The following is a 25503-nucleotide window of genomic DNA, read 5'->3' on the forward strand; positions in this document are numbered from 1 at the left end:
TGATTTGTAATTGTATGTTATACATCATCTCAAGATCCTATCTTCACCCCATATATGGTGGATGATGGATCTAGGGGATTACATGTGGCAAAAGATCATGGAAACCCATATGGTGGATGATGGATCTAGATGATTTTATGTGCTTATGTTTATTTTCATGTTGATTATTATTACATCCTTGTGGATAAATGAAATCCTAATGATCCCTAACCCTTTTTAGTACCACCATTAGCATGGGGACTGAATTGGGATGATGAACACATGTTAAAATGTGTTTCAAAAGGAGAAGGATGGATAAGCCAAAAAGAAATCACGGGTCGCTACGATTCTGTTTTCCATCAGATCTGTAGTCATTTTGTAAAAATCATATCTGGAGCTCTAGAACTCAAACGGACCCCAAACCAATTCCAAAAGTTCACAAATTGAGTTGGCTAACTTTCTTAAGCAGGCCAACCTCACTGATAAGGGCTTTATCTATGTGAAAGAATGGCATCTTTGCTGTTAGGTCTGATCCGGGTCTGTTCTGATATGTCATTTTGTTTTCATCATTTCTAAGGCTTGGAAAAGGATCCAGAGTGATTCCAAGTTTCTATATGTTACTTCTATTATGAATTTAGGATATGCATAATATGGGATGTTATTTCCAATTATAAATTGGTAAGAATGGATCCACACTCCAGGTCAGTGGGCAGTCACCAGCTTTTGCTAGTGCTGTGATTGTCCACAATGTGAATTTTATATCTGGAGTTTGAGAGATTCTTTTCATTCAATTCCAACTCTGAGACTTTCACTTGTATGTCCTTTACTTCTCTTAATTTTGTTTTGGACTAATTCTACTCACAAGTTGGATAGAATTGGCCAACATCACTTGACTGTATTGTTGGAGACAGAAGTGATACACCATTTTGTAAAATTCATATTTAATTCATCTTTTGGAGTTAGAATGAGTTCTTTATAGTTGTGGAATCCTGAGCAATCATAGTTTCCTATAAAATTTAGTTAAAGCTATGTTTCAGTTTTAGATTTTGGAGTAAATCCGTTTTGAACAGCAGGTCTGTTTTAGAGACCTTGCTGTGATTACTCTTTTCTCAACTCATAGCTTCATTACTTCTCCTTTCTAACCTTTAGTCCTTCTTAGGTGAGGTTTTGAAGTTTGCTCAAGCTTGGTAGAATTATTTGATTCTTAGCTATCCTTACTACTCACTCAAGGTGAGTTCTCTCACACCGTTGTATTGATGATTGTGTTTGCTAGTTAGCTCGTGTGTGATTATTTGAATTTATTATAAAAGCATGCTATATAAGTATTGTTTTAATTCGTACATGTGCACTGTATGTAACTAATTATGGATATGGGGACACCACCAAAGGATACGGATTTACCGGTGCGGTGGGTAGGTAAGATCACCAACGTAATACTCTTCGTGAGGTGCGGTGATTAGGGCCAAATGATACGGGATCTTCCCGGTGCGGTTCAAACCTACAAGTGCTTCTTGTAATATAGACATTGATTCGTTCTTTGCCTTTATCATATAATTATAATTGGAAAATGGATTAGGGCTAGTAAATATGAATGTTAGTACAATGTCTGTGTTTGAATTCACTAAGCTTCGTGCTTACGTTTTTCCCTTATAACTTTTCAGGTGTTAAGATTAAAGAGGCTAAGGCTTGACATGGAGCATCGAGACATCGCTACTAGTTATTTTGTTGGGACCTTATTATTATTATTGCTTCCACACTTATTTTATATGATTATTAAGTTGATGGATTATGTTATGACTATTTCAGTTGTTTTAATTTAATTTAAGATGGGTTTTAAAAGTTAAAAATTTTTGAAAAAAATTGGGTGTCACAAGTTGGTATCAGAGCCACAGTTTGAGGGAACTAGGCATTCTTGTGGATGTTCTAGACTCAAATTTGAGGCTCTATAATAGTTTATTCTCTTTTTAAAAGATTTTTTCAAACTTTCTGAAGACTAGTAGTGAAAGATGTCGCGGTGTGCCAGTCGGCTAGCCAAGTAAGCCTTATTTCTTATGTTAAATGTTTATGTTAAATTGTGGACTGTGAATTGGATTCTACTAGTCTTAAAATGCTAGATTACACACTTATTTAATGTAAACATGTGAGAGAGATGTAAAATTAACGGCTAGAGCGAGCTGGAAATTTTGAAACTAGACGTGATTGCGAAATTGGAACTTGTGTGGAAGGTAGTAGAAGGGCCCCTACTATTTGAAACATCGGTGCCGGTTTCGGGTCGGGGCAAGGTTGAGAAATTTTCGGCAAGCTCAGTGTTTCGTCTTCCTAGAAATATCTAGGCTGAATTATTTCTAAATATTTTCCTCCTTCTAAGGATACAAATGGCTCCGCCTGCTCGCCTTAATCAGCTCCAAATGGAGCAAGTTAGGAATATTGTCGCTGAGGAATTCAATAACGCTTTCAATGAACTAATCCCGGGCGTGACCAATGACATAATCAACTAGGTCAAAGCTCTTCTGGATGAGCGCCTCGCAGCTATTCCCGGGGGAGCGTTATCGGCTCCACCCGTTCGGGATTCGGCATACTACTTCGAGAAGTTCAGCAAGTGTAGCCCTCCTCTTTGGAACGGTGAATCGGACCCGGTTGCTGCTAAGCACTGGGTGTCAGATGTTGAGGGCGTCTTCATGACTGTTGGGTGTCCGGACCAGTACAAAGTTGTGATCGCCATGAATCAACTGCGAAAAAGGGGAAAGACATGGTGGAACACCATCACCGCTATATTAAACGAGGAAGAAGTGAGGGCCATGTCTTGGGCCTAATTTGTGGAGAGGTTCGAGGCACAATATGTGCCCAAGGTGGAGCAGCAGCGGATGCAACAAGAGTTCATGGCCTTACAGCAAACTACCGAGTCTGTTAGCGACCTGAACGCCAAGTTCTTGGAGATGCTATCTTTTTGTCCCTCATTTGCTGGGAACGAGGCCTGGTTGGTCAGCCAATACACTACCATTCTATGTACCGAGATTCGGGAATTCGTTAGCATGCAGGAGTTCCCGACTTTATCCGCGATCATGGATGTAGCGAGGAGGAGGGAAATCGAGTTGCAGACCCAGTCCAAGAGGAAGGCCAATGACACCTCCTCCAAGACATCCGGAGATGCCCGGAAAAAGAAAAAGCAGGGTGGTAAGTCAAGGTATGAGTACAGGCCGTCTTCAGGTCAGGGCGAGAAAAATTCGTTGATATGCTACAACTGTAAAAAGCCAGGGCATCATTGGAAGAATTGTAGGGCTCCCCCTGCGAGTGCAGTTCCTCAGATTACTTCTGTTGCTCCCGTCTGCTATCACTGCAACGAGACAGGACACAAGAAGCCCGAATGCCCGAAGTTGAAGGCTGGTAAAGGAAGCGGGGGTGCAAATCCTGCAATTGCATCGTCTTCTAAGGGACCCACTATGGTGACACGAGGTCGTGCTCACCAGATGAATGCGGATGAGCCGGTGATTACCGCGACAGTGGCAGGTAAATTTCTTTTTTTTCTTTTCTCTCCTGCCATTATTTAATAAATGGTAGTTAGAATTGTTTACATGATTGTATGTGGTAAATCAGGCACTTATTTGCTAGATTCCGTGCCTGCTGTTGTTATGTTTTATAGCGGTGCTACCCATTCTTTTGTATCTCGCACGTTTATTAAACGTTTGGGGTGTAGTATCGGAAAATTGGCTCGCCCAATGGTTGTCGAAGTTGCCGACAACCGCACTATTTATGTCACCGATGTTTATCGGGGTTGCACTCTCGAGTTTTCTGGAGTTAAATTCCCTATTGATCTTATCCCTATTGCGATGCGAGAGCTCTGCGTTATCGTAGGCATGGATTGGCTTGATGCGTTTGATGCGGAAATCCACTGTCGTAAGAAGCAAGTTCATGTTCGAAACCCTAGAGGTAGAGAACTTATTATTTAGGGGGACATTCCCCGTCTGGCTATGGCTTCTTGCTCTTCTGCTATAGCACTAGACGACGTTCCTATTGTTTCCGACTTCAGCGATGTCTTTCCGGAGGAACTCCCTGGCTTGCCACCTATTCGGCAAGTGGAGTTTCGCATTGATTTGGTGCCGGGTGCGACTCCGGTAGCGAAATCTCCTTACCGCTTGGCACCACTTGAAATGAAAGAGCTCCAAGATCAACTTCAAGAACTAAGTGATAAAGGGTTTGTACGGACAAGCTGCTCGCCTTGGGGTGCTCCTATTCTCTTTGTGAAGAAGAAAGATGGATCCCAACGAATGTATATTGATTATAGGGAGCTAAACAAGCGCACGATAAAGAATAGGTACCCGTTGCCACATATTGACGATCTTTCGATCAGCTTCAGGGAGCGTCTTGGTTTTCCAAGATTGATTTACGTTCTGGTTACCATCAGATGCGGGTTCGTGAAGAAGACATTGAGAAAACAGCATTCCGTACTCGATATGGACACTTTGAGTTCATGGTGATGCCTTTTTGGCTCACCAATGCACCCGCAGCTTTTATGGATCTCATGAACCGGGTGTAGACTGATGCTTGACCGTTCAGTCATAGTGTTCATAGATGATATCTTGGTCTATTCTAAGAGCAAAGAGGAGCATGAGCAACACCTTCGGGAGATTCTGGAAACTCTGGCAAGAGAAAGGCTTTATGCTCAATTCTCAAAATGTGAATTTTGGTTGGAAGAAGTTTAGTTCTTGGGGCATGTGGTAAACAAACACGGTATTAAGGTCGATCAAGCCAAGGTTGATGTGGTTAAACAATGGAAGATTCCAAAAACACCTTCTGAAATTCGCAGTTTCTTGGGTTTAGCCGGTTATTACCGGAGGTTCATTGAAAATTTCTCTAAAATCGCCTTACCACTCATCCGATTGACCAAGAAATCAGTGAAATTCGTTTGGGGCCCAGAGCAGCAGCTGGCGTTTGATGAGTTAAGGAAACGATTATGTGATGCTCCGATTTTGGCCTTACCTGATGGGGTTGATGATATGGTGGTTTACTGTGATGCATCGCTTCAGGGTCTTGGTGCCGTATTAATGCAACGAGATAGGGTGATAGCCTATGCCTCCCGACAGCTGAAACCCCATGAACGAAGCTACCCCACTCATGATTTGGAGCTTGGGGCTGTTGTTTTCGCTCTTAAGATTTAGAGACACTATCTCTATGGAGTGAAGTTTATCATATACACTGACCATAAGAGTCTGAAATATTTGTTCGAGCAGCAGGATTTGAACATGAGGCAGATCAGATGGTTGGATGTGGTAAAAGATTATGATTGTGAAATTCACTACCACCCCGGTAAAGCTAATGTGGTAGCTGATGCTCTCAGTCGTAAACAATCTGCCGAACCGATTCGAGCTAAGTGTCTCCGGATCACGATGGTGTCGCCTTTGTTAGATCTAATCTGGGACGCCCAAAAGACGGAAATACTGGAGGAAAACATCAGGCGTGAGAAGATTGGGAAAGAGTTGCCTAAGATGGAACGAGACGGGCAGGGTTTGCTGACTCGCTACGGTAGGGTTTGGGTTCCATATACCGGAGGAAATCGGAAAACCCTAATGGATGAGTCTCATAAGTCAACATTTTCTATCCATCCTGGTGCTACTAAAATGTATCGGGACCTTCGGGAGGCTTACTGGTGGCATGGAATGAAGAGTGATGTGGCTCGATTTGTGGAAAAATGTATGACCTGTCGGAAGGTCAAGGCGGAACACCAGAAACCGCATGGGAAGTTGCAACCATTGGAGATTCCTGAATGGAAATGGGAGCATCTAACCATGGACTTCATTACAAAACTTCCTAGAACTGTCCGAGGAGCCGATACGATATGGGTGATTGTTGATCGTTTGACTAAGAGTGCTCACTTTCTGGCTATAAAGGAGAGCTCGTCGGCGGAGAAATTAGCCGAGATCTTTGTTCGGGAGATTGTCTCATTACACGGGGTGCCCGTTTCTATCGTCTCCGATCGGGACACCCGATTTACTTCTCGGTTCTGGAGGAAGTTTCAAGAGGAGTTGGGCACACGATTACATTTTAGCACTGCCTTCCATCCGCAGACAGACAGGCAGAGTGAGCGGACAATTCAGACCTTGGAGGACATGCTTAGGGCATGTGCGATTGATTTTGGGGGTAGTTGGGATGACCATCTACATCTAGCTGAGTTTTCTTATAACAACAGCTATCACTCGAGCATTAAAATGCCTCCGTATGAAGCCTTGTACGGGAGGAATTGCAGGACGCCCGTTTGTTGGGGCGAGGTTGGGCAGAGGGTACTTGGGAGTACCGATATCGTGCTACAGACAACAGAGAAAATCCAAGTGATTCGGGATCATTTGATCACAGCGAGCAGTCGTCAGAAAAGTTATGCCGACAAAAGACGCTCCAATCTTGAGTTCCAGGTGGGAGACTATGTGTTGCTTAAAGTCTCCCCCTGGAAAGGTGTGATTCGATTTCGGAAGTGGGGAAAGCTCGGACCCCGATTCATTGGACCCTACAAGGTCATAGCCCGTGTGGGGAAGGTGGCTTACCGTTTAGAGCTTCCTGACGAGCTTAGTCTAATTCATAATACGTTCCACGTGTCTCAGTTACGAAAATGCGTTGTTGATGAGACTGCTGTGATACCACTGGAGGACATACAGATTGACGAGCGTCTCAATTATGTTGAGAAACCAATCGCTATTTTAGAACGAAAGACGAAATCTCTCCTCAACAAGACTATAAACCTGGTTAAGGTGCAGTGGCAACATAGGAAGGGTTCGGAATGGACTTGGGAACCGGAATGCGAGGTGCGGGCTCATTATCCGGATTTGTTTCTAGGCGTTGACTTTGAGGACGAAGTCCGTTCATAGCGGGGGAGAGTTGTAACACCCCAATTTTTCTCGGTACGTTTGGTTATTTTAATTTAATTATCCTTGTAACCTTGGGTTAATTATTTTATCCAATGTCTGATTTCTTATGTTATTGGACTATTTTGATCATCTTGTAAACTCCTTTTATTGAAGTCCATGGGCTATGGGCCTATTTGCAAAGTCCATCTAGTAAATAGTACTTAATGTGTAAGTTGAATCATTTGGAACACACATAAGGAAAATAGTCTAAACCCTCCCTCTCTCTCTCTCTCTCAAAAATCGTCCCTCTCTCTCTCTTTGGGATCAGGAGCAGCCAAGGGACTGTTTGGAGCTTAATTCTTGTTCATTTCCAGCCTTGATTCGTATTGGTATGAACCTCCTTATCCTTTCTTACAACTTGATTCATAACCTTGTTCTAGTTTTATGATTTCTTCTTCACTTCTTCTCCTTCTTATTTGATTTGTAATTGTATGTTATACATCATCTCAAGATCCTATCTTCACCCCATATATGGTGGATGATGGATCTAGGGGATTACATGTGGCAAAAGATCATGGAAACCCTAAAAAGGAGAATGATGATTTTATGTGCTTATGTTTATTTTCATGTTGATTATTATTACATCCTTGTGGCTAAATGAAATCCTAATGATCCCTAACCCTTTTTAGTACCACCATTAGCATGGGGACTGAATTGGGATGATGAACACATGTTAAAATGTGTTTCAAAAGGAGAAGGATGGATAAGCCAAAAAGGAATCACGGGTGGCTACGATTCTGTTTTCCATCAGATCTGTAGTCATTTTGTAAAAATCATATCTGGAGCTCTAGAACTCAAACGGACCCCAAACCAGTTCCAAAAGTTCACAAATTGAGTTGGCTAACTTTCTTAAGCAGGTCAACCTCACTGATAAGGGCTTTATCTATGTGAAAGAATGGCATCTTTTCTGTTAGGTCTGATCCGAGTCTGTTCTGATATGTCATTTTGTTTTCATTATTTCTAAGGCTTGGAAAAGGATCCAGAGTGATTCCAAGTTTCTATATGTTCCTTATATTATGAATTTAGGATCTGGAGAATATGGGGTGTTATTTCCAATTATAAATTGGTAAGAATGGATCCACACTCCAGGTCAGTGGGCAGTGACCAGCTTTTGCTAGTGCTGTGATTGTCCACAATGTGAATTTTATATCTGGAGTTTGAGAGATTATTTTCATTCAATTCCAACTCTGAGACTTTCACTTGTATGTCCTTTACTTCTCTTAATTTTGTTTTGGACGAATTCTACTCACAAGTTGGGTAGAATTGGCCAACATCACTTGACTGTATTGTTGGAGACAGAAGTGATACACCATTTTGTAAAATTCATATTTAATTCATCTTTTGGAGTTAGAATGAGTTCTTTATAGTTGTGGAATCCTGAGCAATCATAGTTTCCTATAAAATTTATTTAAAGCTATGTTTCAGTTTTAGATTTTGGAGTAAATCCGTTTTGAACAGCAGGTCTGTTTTAGAGACCTTGCTGTGATTACTCTTTTCTCAACTCATAGCTTCATTACTTCTCCTTTCTAACCTTTAGTCCTTCTTAGGTGAGGTTTTGAAGTTTGCTCAAGCTTGGTAGCATTATTTGATTCTTAGCTATCCTTACTACTCACTCAAGTTGAGTTCTCTCACACCGTTGTATTGATGATTGTGTTTGCTAGTTAGCTCGTGTGTGATTATTTGAATTTATTATAAAAGCATGCTATATAAGTATTGTTTTAATTCGTACATGTGCACTGTATGTAACTAATTATGGATATGGGGACACCACCAAAGGATACGGATTTACCGGTGCGGTGGGTAGGTAAGATCACCAACGTAATACTCTTCGTGAGGTGCGGTGATTAGGGCCAAATGATACGGGATCTTCCCGGTGCGGTTCAAACCTACAAGTCCTTCTTGTAATATAGACATTGATTCGTTCTTTGCCTTTATCATATAATTATAATTGGAAAATGGATTAGGGCTAGTAAATATGAATGTTAGTACAATGTCTGTGTTTGAATTCACTAAGCTTCGTGCTTACGTTTTTCCCTTATAACTTTTCAGGTGTTGAGATTAAAGAGGCTAAGGCTTGACATGGAGCATCGGGACATCGCTACTAGTTATTTTGTTGGGACCTTATTATTATTATTACTTCCGCACTTATTTTATATGATTATTAAGTTGATGGATTATGTTATGACTATTTCAGTTGTTTTAATTTAATTTAAGATGGGTTTTAAAAGTTAAAAATTTTTGAAAAAAATTGGGTGTCACATGAATGGAAATGGGACCAGATTTCAATGGACTTCATCACTAAGTTACCCAAAACTCCTAGCGGGTTCGACACTATTTGGGTAATAGTCGATAGATTGACTAAATCCGCTCGTTTCTTACCAATTAACGAGAACGATAAGATGGAGAAGCCGACTAGAGTTTATCTTAAGGAAATTGTCAGATTGCATGGTGTTCCAAATTCTATTATTTATGACCGTGATAGTAGATTCACTTCACGATTTTGGCAATCTCTACAAAAATCCTTAGGAACACGTCCAGACATTAGTACAACTTACCATCCACCGAATAATAGTTAGAGTGAGAGAGCCATTTAGAGTTTAGAAGATATGCTCCGAGCCTGTGTAATAGACTTTGGAAATGCGCGGGATACTCATTTACCATTAATTGAGTTTTCCTACAACAATAGTCATCACACCAGCATCACGGCTACACCGTTTAAGGCTCTTTATGGACGAAAATGTCGTTCCCCAGTATGTTGGGCAGAAGTTGGAGATACACAGATGGCCAGAGAACGTACAAGCGACACCTTACGTACTGGACCAAAAATAACCCACGAGACAACTGAAAAGATCGTGCAAATTAAGGATCAATTAAAGGCTGCATGTGATCGTCAAAAGAGCTATGCTGACGTAAGATGTAAGCCTTTAGAATTCCAAGTTGGAGATAAAGTAATGTTGAAAGTCTCTCCTTGGAAAGGTGTAATTCGATTTGGGAAGCGAGGCAAACTAAACCCACGATATATAGGACCTTTTGAAATTTTGGCAAGAATTGGTTCTGTCGCATACCAACTCAAGTTGCCTCAAGAGCTAAGTAATGTACTCGATGTTTTTCACGTATCAAATCTCAAAATATGTCTATCTGATGACATTCTTGTTGTACCTCTCGACGAGATATAAGTCAATACCAAACTCAACTTTGTAGAAGAACCTGTTGAGATCATGGATCGAGAAGTCAAACGATTAAAGAAAAGTCGTATTCTCATAGTAAAAGTTCGATGGAACTCTTTACGAGGACCTGAATTTACTTGGGAATGTGAAGATCAGATGAAAGAAAAATACCCCAACTATTTGACAAAACCTTATCCGCAAGATAAATTCCGGGACGAAATTGTTCTAACGGGGGGAGAATGTAACACCCGTCAAAATCAGGCCAATAACAATCACATGTGATTATGCTAATCATGTAATGTGATAAATGTACTATGTATTTCATGATAAATTATAATACAAATATGAACTTTATTTATGATACAACTCAAAGTATACGTCTATACGATTCCAAAATTATAGAGAAACATCTGAATCTGACTTCGCATGAAGAAGTTATGATAAACCGAACACTATAAATCTCTATAATAAGAGGAATTTAAAATAGACTTAGAATTAGCTATTTAAGTCTAAAAGAGAGTGGTAGTACTCGTAAATACCTACGCGTGCATATAAAGAACATCAAAAACAGAGTTCGTATGCAAAAGTTATGGCCTTCCGAAGATTCAGCTTTCAGAAACCCTAAGCTAACTAAACTCACAACGTGAACAAGGGTTTATTCACGACGTGAGGAGTTATTTTGCCACATTTCGGAATCTAGAAGGTGTGACGAGGATGCGAGGGGATAGGATCCAAACTCACGACGTGAACAAGGAGTTTTTCACGACGTGAGGAGTCACATGGCCACCTTCCAAAGCTAGGGACGCAAATGGCAAGTCTACAGGATGAACATGCAAGACTCACGACATGAGCGTTATGAAACTCACGACGTGAGAGCCCAAAATCCTTACTATAAATAGCAAGTCTGACTTCAGCTATTCCTTACACCATTTCCTTATCTCCTCTCTCCCTTGCTGAAGCCATCTTGCATCCTGAGCCCCGATGATCTCGCATGCTGACCGTTTTGCTTAGATAACATAAAATCACGCTACTAGGGTGAGTTTCACGGCCCCACTTTCTATTATTTCGGGGGAAAACGCATGCTATATATTATGTATATGTTATTATTATGTCTATATGATATTATATAGTTATGATAGTTGGGATATGATTGTTCTAAAAATAATATTTTGAATATATATAACTATTATCAACTTATCAGTATGTTAATTTACTAATGTATATCTTGAGTTATACTTAGGATTCTATATATATGTGGTGCACGATATAATACCGAAGTTATATTCGAAAGTTCTATATGTTAAGTTATAAAGTATGTTGCTATTAATAGTTTTATGTCAAGATAAAACTGGATATGTTATATGTTGTTATTGTTAGTTTTATGTCAAGATAAAACTAGATATGTTATATTTTGTTATTGTTAGTTTTATGTCAAGATAAAACTAGATATGTTATATGTTGTTATTGATAGTTTTATGTCAAGATAAAACTAGAAACATTATATGTTGTTATTATTGGTTTTAGGTCAAGATAAAACCTGGTTTTACTTCAAGATATAGTGGTTATACTGCCTAAATATTATGAAGTTAGAAATAATGTTTAAAAGCATAATCTAGTAACTTAAGGTTTTAGACATGAAGATGCTTTTGTTGTTAGAACTATAGGAAGCCATCAAAGTCTACATGAGTAATTGTATTCATCAACTAAGATTGGGGATCTTAGCGGAAATCCTCTGAACTGTAACCGTTAATACCGTGTGAGCGAGGAAGTCGGTATAATTAGTATACGGGTTGACCACCCTACATGTGACTGTTAGTTACAGTCAACCAAAAGCAAGTGATGAACTATCCTTTTATTTGTTATTGTTCCGGCGTCGATGAAGCGTACGGTGTTGTTTCTCATGGTAAATCATCAGTGTGTTTGTTTCTCATGGTAAATCATGAGTGTGTTCTATCAGAGGTATTATGTCATAGCAGCGGTTACAGGCTAATGGTAGCAAATTGTTAGAAACATTATACCTTGTCGTATACAAGTATTAATGTTAAGTATAAGTGTTCCCCTACTTATACTTTAGGATTAAGAAATCTTTAGGTAAAACACTTAATTTGTTAGGTCCAGAAGGTGTTGCGTCTTGGGCTCGCTATTTAGTCCATTTAATCTCCGGTATGGGCCTGTCCATCCGTGAGTTATTTTGTAGGGTTTTATATTTATAGATGCTTGCATGCATCCTAGAACGTTAGATTGGGAGAGATAATTTAATAGCGTTCTTTGTTCTTATCTTTTGTAACCCTAATATCCTCTACAACGGAAGTTCTTCATCGAGCTCTGCTGTGGATTGATTTATTTTGAATCATTCGACACATTCAGATTCATTCTTGAGTTTTACAATATTGTTTTTGCTTTCGTGATTTACCTGTTATAAGATCTAAACGATCTAAGAGTTTGATAAACTCATCAATTGGTATCAGAGCAGGAGTCTGTGTAATTCATACACATCACTTCTGTGAAAGAAGCAATTAGGGTTTATTCCGCATTAACTGATATTTATTGAGCCGTCACTCCATAATTGACGTATCTCATTATTTATTCGTTTTGCCCTAATATTACATATTACAAGTCTGATCTTGCAACAGGTTAAACGATCAAGCATGGACGATTCTCAATCTAATCCTATCAACATCTCAAACAGTATTGGATCTACAACGAAGATTCCAATTCTTTACAATCAAGATTATGAAGTTTGGGCGCATCATTTTGAAGACTACGTCATTGGATCTGAAGATAATGGGTATCTAATATGGGAAGCTATTGTGTCTGGACCATTTGCTCATTCAGGAACATCTAGAATCATTAAAACTCAAAAGGAGTATAATGATTTGTTAAAAGATGTAAAAGACATCGCTCAGGACGAAAAGGAGAAATTTCAGTGCAACATCAAAGCATTGAGGCTGATTCGATTCGCTCTTCAATCTGACACGTTTAGATTGGTGAGCTCATGCAGTACTGCTAAAGAAATCTGGGATCGGCTGCGAGAGCTGTATTCCACAGATGAAGATTTGGAGCACTCAATTTAGACCTTGCTTTTGTCTGAGTTTGGAGAGTTCAAGCAAAATCCTGATGAGTTCGTTACACAGACGTTTGATCGCTTCAATCATCTTCTCAGCAAGATGATCAAACATGATATCGAAAGGAAGCTTATTGAACAGAAGGTTACTTTTCTGAATGGCTTAAGATTCGAATGGAGAGCTGTTGTGTCTACAGTTAAAGCACACGAGCAATTCAAATCATATTCACTGGAGAAACTGGTGGGAATTCTGAAATCACAAGAAAAGATAGTGATGCAAGAGAAGAGTGTGGTCTCAAACTTGGGGTCCTTGGCCCTCCTGTCTAAAAGTAAGAATGCAGTAGAAGACGAAGATCTGAACCTGGAGGACTATGATCTAACTTCAGAAGATTATGCTATGATGGTGTCCAATCCCAAAAGGTTCATCAAGAAGAATTTTCCTACCAATAAGAACCGAAATTGGCAGGAAAGCTACAGTTCTAAAAAAGTAAGGGAGGAACCGAACACTGAAGAACCAAAGAAAGAGGTGAAGGTTGAAGCGGATTCTGGTGTCAGCTGTTATTACTGTGGAGGAAAGAATCATTACGCCAAAGATTGTGTTTTGAAGAAAATGACAGAGAAAGATGAGGAGAAAGATGAAGAGGCAATCCTGATGAAAAAGCTAGAAGAGATTAAAAGGAAGAAAGCTGCTACTAATCCTTCTATGAATGCTCTTATTGTACAGGGTTCGGCAGAGGATGATGAGTTTGGTGGCGTACAGGTTTGGTCGACCGACTCAGAAGATGATGAGGTGAGAAAGCCTTCTCATGGAAAGGCTTATGTCGCAAGAGGTGGTGAAAGTAGTGGAAAGTGTCTGATGGTGACTGAGGTATCTCACATGAGGGGATATAATACTGATGGTGGAAATGAAGACGCCAAGGAGCGAGAGGACTTATGCTTCACAGCAAAACCTCTCAGTGTGCAGATCAGTGAACTTGATGAACTGATCAAGAAGGTACAATCTCTTTTTATTTCATTCAAAATTCCACAGAAATCATATGAAAAGGAATTAAATAACTTGAATTCAAGAATCTCAAATCTAGATAGTTGTTTAACTCAAACACGGGTCACAAATTCTAACCTGACTGACCTAATAAGTAGGGTGTCATCCAAGAGTGAGGAGCGAAGGATGTGGATTGAGCAGAAGGAGTTGGAGATCATTAAGACTAGAGATGAAAACATTTATTTGCAAAGAGACAATTTAAAATTGTTAAAACAAAGGAATGTTTTTTGTTTAATCGCTAAAAGGATTTATGCTAACATTACTCAACTGCATCTGAATTGTGAAATAGGACAGAAGATACATCGCATGATTTTACCCTTCCTTGAGTTTAAGGAAGATGAAATCGATGCTGAAGCATACAACTGTGAAAGTGTTGTATCTTCCGATGATGTGAATCCTACTTATATATGTGGTCTAGACAAAATAGAATCTTTTATAAAGTCCAAAGACCATAAGGACATGCTTAAAGATCTTCTGGATGAAAATGATAAGCTGAAAGTCAAGACCGAAACTATACAAAAATTCGACTCATTGAGTGCCAACTTAAGTTCAGAAAACAAAATTGATGTTGAAAACGCATCTGAACTTAATGAGGACGATGATATGAGTGAAATTTCTGTAGGGGATGAAGTCGACTGTTCAGAATTTGTCAAGAGCGAATCTGAAAACCACAAAAACCTGATTTCTGAAAATTCTAAAGAATTCGCTCGCTTGTCCAAATCTAAGTCCCCAGTCCTTAGAGAAAAAGCTGTTGTGTTTCAGAAGGTTAGAACTACTCCAAATCAGGTATATAAAGTCACAGGAGTAACCGAACATCAAACAGCTGAACTCACCGCCATGGTGAATGAAGACAATGCTGATGGATGTGATGAGTTTTTCTGGTCAGCTCCTATAGATAATGCAGACGAAACAGTTGGTCTGTCAGAGCGAACATCATGGAAAACCAAAGGAAGATATGTGCCAGAGTCGCTGAATAAGCCCGCTAACTTTGACGTACCAAGTACAAGTGGCACTAAAGAAATTCCTGTAGAAGAAGTTACCTCCACAAACGAAACCTCATCTATGAAGGGCGAACCGGCTGCCAAGAAGCTGAAACAAAAAGCTAATATCCACAGGCAACCGAAACAGGTGAAAAATCAAAAGCAGTAGAGAAACCTGAGATACAAAAAGAATCTCTCAGAGCGAAAGCAGTTTTGGCGCTCTCAAAATACTCATTTCTGTTATCCTGATAAAAATTCAAAGTCAGGGAAAAAGACTTTTGGGCCACATGAGGAACACAACCGAAAGGATAGGTTCGGTCCCGAAAACACCAGCAACTGAAAGGATAGGTTCGGTCCCGAAAGCACCAGCAACCAAAAGGATAGGTTCGGTCCGATCAACAACAATTAAAAATCTAACTTCGGCTCATCAGCTAACGGCTACCGAAGATCCAGGTTCGGTCCCTCTAATGACCATAAACGAAAGGGTCATTTCGAACCTCAAGTCAGGAAAAACTCCCATTCCAAATTATCTCTTTCTGATTCTTCTCATTCTCAATTCTCTTCTAAACCCAATTCTGTTCCTGCACAAAATTCAAAATCATCAACGCACTTGAAAGGAAAATCAAAGATTTCCTCAGTCAAGGATGAACGAAAGCAGACTAATGCCCATACACCAGAACCAGAAACCAAAACGACTGTAGCTAACCCTAACAAAATCAAAGTGTTTACTATTAAAAGAAAAGATGAAACAACATTAATAAAAAGAACATATATTGTTGATGTTTCTCTTACTATTCCTGTTCCTGTGAAAGACTCACGTGAACCCAAGAAACTTTGGGTTCCTAAATCTGCTTAATTTTTGCAGGTTATAAGTGATGAGCAGTTCGACGAAGAATGGTACATTGACAGTGGCTGCTCACGTCACATGACAGGAAGGAAGGAAGAGCTAAGGGAGTTTCGATCTCTTCAAAATGGTGGCAATGTCAAGTTCGGTAACAACTCCTATGGAACTATAAAGGGTTATGGAATGATAACTAATGGAGATTTCACAATAAGAAAGGTGGTGTACGTTGAAGGGTTGCAGCATAATCTCATCAGTGTATCTCAACTGGTGGGAGGTACCGGTCTCAAAGTTTCATTCGACGACGAAGGTTCAGAGATTATAGAGAAGAAATCCAACAAGGTCATCCTCAAATCAGACCGAAAAGGCGAAATGTTTCCTCTAAATCTCAATGCAATCAAAGGAAATCCAGCTATATGTCTTTTGTCCAAAGCTCATTCTGACGAAAGCTGGTTATGGCACCGAAGGCTCTCACATCTCAACTTCAAAGACATCAACAAGCTTGTCACCAGAGGTCATGTTCGGGGTCTTCCCTTGCTCATGTTTGATCGAGAACACTTGTGCGCTGCATGCGAAATGGGGAAACAAAGTCGTCAAAGTCACCCATCTATTATAAACACAAAAGTTGTTGAACCACTTGAGTTGCTTCACATCGACTTGTGTGGTCCATCATCAATGAAAGCATTGGCGGTAGCGAGTATATTCTTGTTATTGTTGATGATTTCTCACATTTTACATGGGTGTTCTTTCTGAAGCACAAATCTGAAGCCACTCCTAAGCTAAAGATGTTCATCAAGCAGGTTGAAGTGCAACTGAGAAAAGTCGTTTGAAACATTAGGAGCGACAATGGAATGGAATTCAAGAACAAAGCAATTGAAGACTTTTTGGCAGAAAAAGGAACCAGTCACAACTTCTCAGCCCCCTACACGCCTCAACAGAACGGTATTTTCGAAAGGTGAAACCGATCCTTGTGTGAGGCGGCCCGAACCATGCTAAGTTTCGCTTCTCTTCCCTTATATTTTTGGGCTGATGCTATTGCTGCAGCATGTTTTACGCAGAATAGGTCTTATCTCAACAAGCGTTTCTCTCTTACTCCTTATGATATCATCAATAACAGGAAGTCGAATGTAAAATTCTTCCATGTGTTCGGTTCACGATGTTTCATCTTCAACTCCAAAGAACATCGTAACAAGTTTGATGCTAAAGCAGATGAAGGAATTTTTCTGGGATACTCTCTTACTTCAAAAGCATACCGGGTTTTAAATAAGCGTTCTAGAAAGATTGAAGAAACATATTATGTGACTTTCGATGATAGCTATGTCAAGAAGCTAAAGACTACTGAAGGAGCAATTGGAGAGATTTTCTCTCAGACAGGTCAAGTCACATCCACGATTGCTAATTTGTTCGATCAGTTTGTGGACTTATTCGATGAACCTGAGAAAGCCACTCTCTCGGAAGCCAAGGTAGCGGACAACAAAATCGATCATCTGAAGCAAATTGTCGAAGATGCAGCCAAAAAAATGGGTGAAGGAGAACAAGTTCCAAACGAACCTCCTCAGCACGACACTTCAGCTGAGGGGGAGAATCTATTTTCCTCAAATCAACCGAACTCACACTTTCAGGAGGAGAATTCTATTCCTGTACCACCCGAAAGCTCAGCTACACCTGAAAGTCCTGTAGCACCCAAAAGCTCAACTACACCTGAAAGTCCTGTAACACCCGAAAGCTCAGCTACACCCAAAAGTCCTATAGCACCCAAAAGCTCAGCTACACCCGAAAGTCTTGTAGCACCTGAAAAACCAAATGATTCATCGTCTGTCGAGGGGGAGAATTCCAATATATTCTATGATGACGATAGTCAATCTGAATTGGAAGAAATGGTGAACGCCGAATTGGATCTATCCTATGATCCAAACTATCCTCCCCTCATTAAATGGACCACAGATCATCCTGTATCTCAGATAGTGGGTAATGTATCTGAAAGGTCCTGACCCGATCTCAAGTGAAAGCAAAGCAATCCTCCCTATTTTCCAAAGTAGAGTTCTGCATGTATAATTCTTTCGTATCCAAAGTTGAACCGAAAACAGTCAATACTGCTCTTGATCATTCTGACTGGGTTCAGGCTATGCAAGATGAACTCAATGAGTTTGAAAGAAACAAGGTATGGCGCCTCATTCCAACACCTAAAGATGCCTCTGTCGTTGGTCTCAAATGAATATTCAGAAACAAAATGGACAAGGAGGGAAATGTGATTCGAAATAAAGCTCGTCTAGTAGTGAAAGGATACTGCCAGGAAGAAGGAATTGATTATGAAGAAACTTTTGCTCCGGTAGCAAGGCTGGAATCTGTTCGAATATTTCTTGCCTACGCTGCACACAAGAACTTCGAGGTCTACCAAATGGATGTAAAATGTGCTTTTCTGAATGGAGAACTTGAAGAAACGGTTTACGTGGAGCAACCTCTTGGTTTTTGTGAATGAAAAGCACCCAAATCACTGTTATATTCTAGACAAGGCAGTTTATGGTCTGAAACAAGCGCCTAGGGCATGGTATGAAACGCTAACTAAGTTCTTAAAGATGTCTAAATTCAAACAAGGTTCGGTTGACCCAACCTTCTTTCGAAAGAAGGAAGGTAACCACCTTATGATAGTTCAAATCTATGTCGATGATATCATCTTTGGCTCAACGAATCCTAGCTTAACAGCTGAATTCAGAAAGCTGATGGAAACTAAATTTGAAATGAGCTCAATGGGTCCGATTAACTTTTTCCTTGGTTTAAACATTAGACAGGGACCCAAAGGCATCTTTATCAACCAGGAAGCATACACCAAGTCTCTTCTTGCTAAATTCGGCATGATGGGAGACTCAAAGGTCAAAATTCCAATGGCGTTCGGCACCAAGCTCACACCATCCTTGGAAAAACCGGCAGTCGATATAACGTTATACCGCCAGATGATTGGTTCCTTGATGTACCTCACAGCTAGCAGGCCCGATATAATGTTTTCTGTGTGTTATTGTGCTAGGTTTAAGGCGAATCCTCGTGAACCACATATGCTAGCAGTGAAAAAGATACTCCGGTATCTGAAACGAACCACCTCCCTTGGTCTATGGTATCCTTCAAACTCAGGTTTCTTTGTTCAAGCCTACTCAGATGCAGACCTTGGAGGATGTGGTTTAGACAGGAAAAGCACTACAGGAGGTTGTCAATTCCTCGACGGGAAGTTGGTGAGCTGGCAATCTAAGAAACAAACATGTGTTTCATTGTCTACAATCGAAGCAGAATACATTGCAGCCGCTTCTTGCACATCTCAAGTGATTTGGATCCAAAGTCAACTCCGTGATTATGGACTCAATATGAAAAAGATCCCATTATATTGCGATTCAGAAAGTGCAATTAGGATCTGTCATAACCCAGTGCAACACTCCAAGACAAAGCATATAGCACTAAGGTATCACTTTATTAAGGATCATGTGGAAGATGGAAACGTCGAAATTCACTTTGTTCGAACCACTGATCAACTGGCCGATATCTTCACGAAAGCGCTTCCTGAAGCAAGTTTCAATAAAATTCTACAAGGGCTAGGTATGATGGAATCAGAGTCAGTACCAAAAATTACTTCTCCAATCTAAAAGTTAGAAGTGAAATGAACTGAACGTTCGGGTTCGTTTCACGTGTGTGCCGAAATGAACCGAGCGCTCAGGTTCGGTCCTATTCTCTTGTCTTCACTTATCACTTAAAGGTAGTCTCTTTGGTTGTCAACTTTATGTATACTTTTTCTCGATTTCATCTCTCTTATTTTTCAAATTTAATTTTTTTTTCTCAACTGAAATAGACCGAACGCTCGGGTTCGGTTCCAAATTTAATTTTTCTTTTTGTTCTTGTTTGTTTGTTTCCAAAATATATTATTTTTCTTTCTTTAAATCAAAAACTCCAAAAATATCTTTTTCTTTTGTTTGCGTTCGCTAATTTCTATGTGTGGACATTTGTGGGCGAATTCTTTTATTAGTTAAGTGTCCCTAGAAGCATGTTGTTGTATGTGTCCAAAGTCTCACCCGATTCTGAATAATAGCCTTATTGACTTGGTATATACAAACCTTGTCTTCCCAATTAGGCTTTTATATTTATTCTAATCATGAGCTACCTTACTCTCTTCTCACATGAGATAAGAGTTTTCTGCTTGGTCCTTATTTTAACAACAGGGGTACTTTGGTTTCCTTACACCATCTCAAATATTTTTCTCCATCATATTTCGATCTCATACACGTAACCCTTGAGACTCTCAGAAATTACCACTGAGGTTTATGGTTACACAATTTCTGTGTTCATGATCTTAGCTTCGTGCCACTACGTGCTAAGTGAAACCCAAAATTCACTACCTTCTATGCATTGACGGTGAACAATTAAATTTGCTCTAGTTTTCACTACAGAATTGACGAATTCTCCCTTGAGGATGTACCTTGAAATCTCTGAATTTTCTCTTTGTGTGATTCCTATGAAATTGTTAAATCCTATAACATTTCTTCCCCTGGAATCCAGTTTTTTTTTTTTTTTTTTTTTGAGATTTCACCTAAAAATATTTTCACCATGCCACTTAAATTCTCTTCACACCTACTTGTTCAACAGACTGCATTGGTCTCACAAGTACTTGAGTCGATTTTTGTCTTATGTCAAGATCAGGAATTCTGAACTGAAGCAAAAGCCACCCAAATTCGCCTGATTAAAATATGCCTTTCAACACTTCTTAATAAGTGTCTGATCGTAATTCAACGGGAAAACAAACAAACACTTAAAGGTCTCTCTTGACCTTAAAGGAAGAGATTCGTGCCCGGGATCCATTGTTTCGTGTCTTTACTGACGTCACAATTTCCCACATATGTGTTGCTTTATTTCTTTTTCTTTTACACACTAAGCACGAAAATCTTTTTTGATTTTCCACAATTCTGGTTTCCTTCCTTACAAGGCATTTTTTTCGCAATGGAATTTGAAGTAATAAAAATGTTGTGGCCCACAATGTTACTTGGGGTTATTCTACTTTATGATGACAGCTAACACTAAAGGGATAAGTTGCTGACTCAGCAGAAAATCCAATCGGTTTGATTTTTCAAACGGCGCTTGAAAGACAGGCGTGTGAAGTGGAACCGTTTTGACATTTCAAACGGCGCCTGATGGGAAGGCGTGTGAAACGGGTCAGTTCTTCTCTCTCCTGCGTAATCATTGGGGCTCCTAAATGTCACGCGTCAATCACCTAAGGAAACTCTTCGTATTTCCCTTGAAGATTTGGGAACATATTTTTCTCTCTCTTCTCACCACAGTATAAAAGGTAACTTCGACCATAATTTACCTCTTTACTGCACCCAATTCTCAGAGAGCAAGAAAAGCATTATTCCTTCTACTGTTCATCATCTCTCCCAAATTCTCTTCAATGGCGGACTCATCCTCAGTTCATGCAGCTTCTCACATTCAGCCGATTCGTCCTCAACAAAGCCTGGTCATCGATCTCACTCCACAAGTTTACGATGCCTTTATGTTTCCGATCATCGAATGTCTCAAATATTCGCTGCTAGCTCCCGCTCTCACCAAAGTTGAAGCTGTTCCAATGGAGTGTTTGTCACAAATCTTCTCCACAGCCCACTATGATAAGTCTGTCGATCGAATCTTCTTCGACATTCTTGATCACAAGGCCTCCATCTCCAAGCAGCGATTCTGTTCGCTTTTAGGGTTTCAACCTGATGAATCTAGGGTTAATCCTGAATCCATCCCGGTAGGACAGTTATTTTCCATGTTTTATAACATGGGATACACTGAGGTTCTGACGACGGTCACCAAATTCAAGAAATCGTGCTTGCCTCCTCAATGGAACGGGTTCTTCACAGTGTTGTTCAAGGGATTATCGGAATGCAGTGCTGGTTCAGACGGAGCGAGTCGTCTGTTTATAACGATTCTTTATGGGGTATACCATGGCATCAACCTTGACTATGGGTCGGTTTTATGACAACAGCTAATTCAGAGTCTTGCATCTACATCTCGCCATTCAGAGATCTCCTACGCTCGCTTCTGGACGTTGATCTCAAAATGGGTGATGGACAAGTATCACGTTCCAATTGCTGCTGATTCTCCACTCTCTTCGATAGGTACTTTCCACACTACGAAGATCATTGTCTCTAATTCTTCTAAGTTTCAGTTCATTGGCTCAATCCCCGAGTCGATGTTTGGAGACGTTCCAAGCGACAGCCGCATCATCAGAACCTACAAGGAGTTTCGTCGCTCTGGTCCTAGAGAGCTCACTCCTGATATGATTAAATCAATCCATGATGCTGATAGGCCCGCTCCGAGGGGAAAGAAAAATGAAAAGGGAAAAGACAAAAAGGTTGTCAAGGGAGCGAAAGGCCCTTCTCCGAAGAAACGCAAACCTACCAAGGTGGCTCAATCTCCTCCACTGAAGAAGAGGAAAACCCAACCTAGGCGAAAGCTGATACTTGCCTCCTCCTCCAGCGATTCTGAGGGAGAAAGTTCTGACTCCGAAGAGTACCCCCGTGGTAACACTTCTCCTCGATCGCCTACCCCAGAGGTACATGTTTCCACTTCACCTGTCTCTTCTCCACCAATCTCCATTTCTATTTCCATTCCCCCATAACCTCCACTACTCAAATACCACCTACCTCTATCCCAGTACCCCCTCCCATTTTCACTGAAGCTACCACAACCACCGCTGAAGTAAGAACCAACGTATCTGATACGGGGGCTCCTACTAAAGCACCCGAACCCACTCCTACTACCGAACATACATCAACCCCCGAACCTACTTTCACAACCGAGCCTCCACCCTCACCTCCTCCCTCATCTCCTGCTCACTCCGCAGATAATGAAGAACCTTTTCTTGGTGGGGAGAACATGACATTTGATTCGGTCTATTACAGTCCGTATCAGATGCACAGTGATGATGACGATGATGCTCCTGTAACCAAGAAGCATCTCAAGGAGCTTCACGAGAAGATTGATTCTCTCATTGCTTCCTCTTCTTCTTCCTCACAGTCTACCATCTCCGAGGCTGCTATTCAGGGGATTATTGATGCTTTTACTAAGGCTCATGAAGCCTCCATCAGCTCAGCCACTGCTACTATTGACGCCTCAACGAAGGCATGTGCTGCTGCGACCGAAAAAGTCGAAAAACTATTTGTTGACGCTTCTTCCATTTTGCAGTCTTTACAGGGCACTGCTGATTCCAATGCAGCACGACTTGACTCTCTTGTCAACCAAATTGCCACCTCAGTTGCCTCTGAACTGCAATCGTTCGCCAGTCTTCGTCAGGCTCTCAGTGATAGCCACTCATCGTTTACGGCGACTATTGAGGAGCGCCTAACTAAGCTACAAGAAGATCTAGCTGTCGAGAACTCACTTATGGACGCTCTCGCTCGAAAGACCACTGCTCTTAAGGTCAAGAATCTTCAGCTCTCCAATTCTCAAAAGGAAATTGACTCTCTTCGATCTGAACGAGAGATTGTTTCTTCATGTGTTTCGGATGTCCACGCCGCCCTTTCCAACCTCCTTGAAGCACATGATCAAATACTGAATTCCTCAGTGAGGCGTACTCTCGCAGAAAAGCATGCTCCTGCCCTTTCTCTCCTAAGCAAAATTGAAGGGCTCCTTGAGTTCGTGTCCATTCCGAAACAAGGGGGAGAGGATGGATCTCAACCGCCTCCCACTTCTACAGCAACAAAAACAACCGAACCTCCTTCAACAGGTCAAGCCTCAGGTTCGGGTGTCAAAGACAAAGGGAAGAAAATTGCTGAAGATAGTGATGATGATAAAGAGACGATTGCGGATCTCTTAAAGAAGCAAGGTCGTGATAAAGATGCTGATATGAGCGCTCGCGTTGCCAGAGAGGCTGAGGAAACTGAAAGAAAAATGAAAGAGGCTCATAAACTTCTTGAGATTAGGAAAACCCTTTTTCCTCCGTGGACTCTTGAGAAGCTGTTGAAAGAAGCGATTGAAACTCCCAGCATTTTGTGGCTTGAACTGGTGATTTCATTGGATCGCATCAACTCGGTCGATTCACAGTTTGACATGCCACTGACCCGAAAGGCCTTCATCTTCCATGCCTTTGATAACGTTGCTGATATCCCTCATCCTCATCCAAAGGTTGATAGGGATCTCGTCGAATTCTATCTGAAGTCTGCCCAACCACAGTATCAAACTTGGAGCGCTCGGAAGATTGTCAACGTTCGGGTCCTCAAGCCGTTTCGAGAGGGGAACTTCACGAACGTTCAGTTCAAGGTGCTGAGGGGTTCTGCTAAGACCGAACATGCCATATCGCTTGCTGATCTTCCCAACCTGAATCCACATGACTGGATTATTTTTCACAATATCCTCCTCACCAACGAAGCTGAGTATGGTCCAATTATTGATCACTTCAAAAGGATGCTAGTATGCGACATTATGGAGGTTGTCAAGATGGATCAGGAGATCGCTAGCATATTCAAGAAAAAGCCCACTATTTCTCATGTTGGCTCTGCTAGTGATTTGAACATGATGCAGATGGGTAGGATCGACCCGAAACGAAATTATGTCATGTTTACAAGGAACGAAGGCCAAAAATGCCTGTTCGCCTTGGCTGACAAATACCTTTACACCACTGCATGCTTGGAACATGTTCTAAGTATCATTCATCGATGCAAGCAAAATTCGGCAGATGACAAGAAGTACTTCGATGACATGATTCAGTGTTACATTCGCTTCAGACAGACAATCCTTGCTCTCATCCCACGTCTGTTTGATACCACTAAGAAAGTTCCTGCAGCTGGACCCAGCAAACCGAAGAGATAGTCTTGCTCCAATTGACGCAAAGGGGGAGATTGTTAGGTCTAGAAGGTGTTGCGTCTTGGGCTCACTATTTAGTCCATTTAGTCTCCGATATGGGCTTGTCCATCCGTGAGTTATTTTGTAGGGTTTTATATTTATAGATGCTTGCATGCATCCTAAAACGTAAGATTGGGAGAGATAATTTAATAGCATTCTTTGTTCTTATCTTTTGTAACCCTAATATCCTCTACAGCGGAAGTTCTTCATCGAGCTCTGCTGAGGATTGATTTATTTTGAATCATTCGACACATTCAGATTCATTCTTGAGTTTTACATTACTGTTTTTGCTTTCGTGATTTACCTGTTATAAGATCTAAACGATCTAAGAGTTTGATAACTCATCATAATTGATAAGTATACTATTATACCTAATATACATACTAAATGTTGGAGAGTCAAAATGATACTTTCAAAACTATCCTTTTGAATGTGTAGAAATGTATTATTTTATGGAGTCAAAACCTGTGGACTCACCAACTTTATGTTGACGTATTTTTAAAATGCATGTGTTTTCAGGAACTTGAAAAGCTGGTATGTATTCGAACAGGAGAAGTTTTACTATTATCTTTCTGTTAATTATGAAGTATGTCATAGTCGGATATTATGTAATAAATATTAGGAAAACAATAATGTAACTTTCAATCATCAATAAAGGTATGTATTTTCTTTAGTATTGTT

Source organism: Lactuca serriola, chromosome 5 (genome assembly GCF_051521515.1).
Source record: "Lactuca serriola cultivar US96UC23 chromosome 5, Lser_US96UC23_V15, whole genome shotgun sequence".
Taxonomy (NCBI): domain Eukaryota; kingdom Viridiplantae; phylum Streptophyta; class Magnoliopsida; order Asterales; family Asteraceae; genus Lactuca; species Lactuca serriola.